This window comes from Solanum lycopersicum, chromosome 9 (genome assembly GCF_036512215.1).
Source record: "Solanum lycopersicum chromosome 9, SLM_r2.1".
In the NCBI taxonomy this organism is placed as follows: Eukaryota; Viridiplantae; Streptophyta; class Magnoliopsida; order Solanales; family Solanaceae; genus Solanum; species Solanum lycopersicum.
The window spans coordinates 8,790,611-8,793,395 of NC_090808.1; the positions used below are offsets into that span (position 1 = coordinate 8,790,611).

General features: G+C 33.2%; 1 pseudogene; it reads left to right on the forward strand.

The window, feature by feature from the left end:
- The first annotated feature begins 337 nt into the window (after nucleotides 1-337).
- On the forward strand, nucleotides 338-2,386 carry LOC138338347 (wall-associated receptor kinase 2-like; annotated as a pseudogene).
- The last annotated feature ends 399 nt before the right edge of the window (nucleotides 2,387-2,785 follow it).

The window sequence follows — 2,785 nt, forward strand, 5'->3', positions numbered from 1 at the left end:
TAAGTGTTTGAGTAGGAGATAGCTAGTGTCCATGAGTATCAATTTGCTTCTCTTAGTATGGTGTATGCCTTCACAATAGTTTATTTTTGTCTGATGTCAAATTGGGGAAGCAACTGCATATGAGTTATGTGCACCTATTCAATGAAAGCAGATAAAAAATTTCAAAGTCAAAAAGGGGAAATTCGTTAAAATATCATTGTTTTGAAGTATGACAAGTTAAGGAGTTGTAGCACTAACATGACAAAAGGGAGAAGATGCATGTTTATTTGTTGTGTTCGTAATGTATGTTTGTCATTATCAAAAAGGGAAATTTTTTAATCTATTTGTATTTTGAAAGATGGCAAAGTTGCATCGAACAGGTAACATCAACATGTTCCAGCGAATTCAAGGTTGCATAAGGAATACACGTTTTAGCAAAACCAAGTCCAAAATGGAATTGGCGTTCAACAAAGTTTCTCTTATTTATTTAAGGATAATTGATAATGTTTTCTTACTTATTTAAGGAAACCTTATGCGTAACTTTTTCCTGGAAGTTTTCCTAACTAAGGAAAAATTGCTGGACATGTTTACATGTATCCAAGTCAAGTGCAACTAGGAGTTCTACGTGAAGAGGGTCTTTGAATTTTGAGGCGGCAGTGATGAAGAAGTCCGAGTAGAGTTTGGTGTACAAATGCGTTCGGCTTAGTACAAGTTCAACAATGCAGAAATCTATTTAAGGAAATTATGTTTTCTTATTTAAATAAGGCAAGTGTGCTTTCTTATTTATTTAAGGAAATTATGTTTTCTTATTAAACAAGGAAATTGTGCCTTATTATTTATTTAAGGAGAAGTTTTTAAAGTTGAGTTCAATAAAGATTTGTTGAAGTTGATATGCAGTACCTGTAGAAACAAAGTCCGAGTAGAAGTCAACAAGGATTTGTAAAAGACAAATACAAGTTGAATCGTACAAGGATTCGGTGAAGTTCTGATCTATGAATAGGGAACTATTTGCATCAGAAAATATTGCGCACTTACATAGAGAGAAGATCAAAATATGATCAAGAGGTTTGAGAGAGTTTTGAGATTTATTGGGAGTGTTGTAATATTTTGTTGAGACTTGAAGTTTAATTAAGTGGAGTTAAGTCTTACAGAGATGTAGGTTGTGGTTTTTACCCTTAAGACGTGGGTTTTTCCGCGATAAAATATTGTGCTATTATTTATTTGCTTCACAAAACTGAACTGCTGTAATCTGCAAAGGAACATATAGAATAAACCTGTTCCTTAAGCGATTTTTGGGGTCAGAATTCGAGCAGAAACTCTATTCAAATTTACTAACGTATTTGACACTCTATTCCAAATCCCATGTACTAAAACATTCTGCATATATAATTGGCTGCATATAAAGTTTTCAATTCTCGTCCACATTAAAAGTCTAACGTATCTATAAAAGGACCGCTGAATCAAAGTATTAAAAATCACAACAAACACATAATTGTTATTTACATCCCAATATAGTCTCCTTTAACAATGGCTCCTAATTGTGTGATGATTGTTTCTATGATAACATTTATTTGTTTTTCACTATGTTTTGGTGATGATGTTATGTTACAAACACACAACAATCTCATAACCAAACCTTACTCCAGAAATTGTGGAAATGTCAGCATCCCTTTCCCATTTGGTATAACACGAGACTGCATATTAAACAATTAGTTCCTTGTCACTTGTGATTACACCATTCAACTAGCACCCCGTATTTTTTTCAATGACACCACTATTCAAATCACAAGCATATCTCTCTCTGGGCAACTTACAGTCTTTCAACTTCATATCCAAAGATTCTTATAAATCTGGGGTAAACACGGAGAATAACACTCCATGGATATTATTTACACCATTGCTTGTTGTTACCAACACCACGAATATGTTAATAGCGATTGGCTGTGACACATATGTTATAGTTCAGGGTTATTATTCAAAGTTTGAAAGTATGATGACTATGCATTACTCCTACATAACAGGATGTACATCCATGTGCAATAGTCTTGATGATGCTGATAGTAACACATGTTCTGGAGTTGGTTGTTGCCAGACATCCATCCCTAACGGAGCATGGAATGTTACTATAACATTAAGCAGTTATTATAATAATACTTATGTGAATGATAACCCTTGTTGCAGCTACACTTTTGTGGTCAAAGATACTAACCCTTATGCTAATTTTTCAAAGAATAACCTCGAAAATTTGAAGAACATGGATAAACTTCCACTTGTTCTAGATTGGGTAATTGGTAAAGGAACATGTGAACTAGCTAAGAGAAACTCGACTGCATATGGATGTAAGAGTAAGAACAGCTATTGTTATAATGTCAAATGGATATTGATGTTCCTGCAAGCAAGTATATGATGGGAATCCATACCTGAAAGATGGTTGTCAAAATGTGTGTGTGTGTGTATATATATATATATATTTGTGTGTGTGTGTGTGTGTTTTGTAGGAAATATGAAAGGAAAAATAATATCTTTAGAAAATGCTCAAGTTTGTTATAGGCTACTTAAGGCCACTTGATATGATTACAATCATCAACAACATCACTATTCATAAAACTCAAAATAGAAAACAAAAAGTCTTGCACAAATAACTATATACATGTAATCACAATTTACTATATACATGTACTACGAAATTCTAAAAAGACTTCTTGAAAAACTAAGAGACAATTTTGGAAGACTAAACATTGATGCATTAATTCCAATACTCCCCCTTAATGCATTTGCTTGATAACTCCAATGTGTTCTCGAAGGT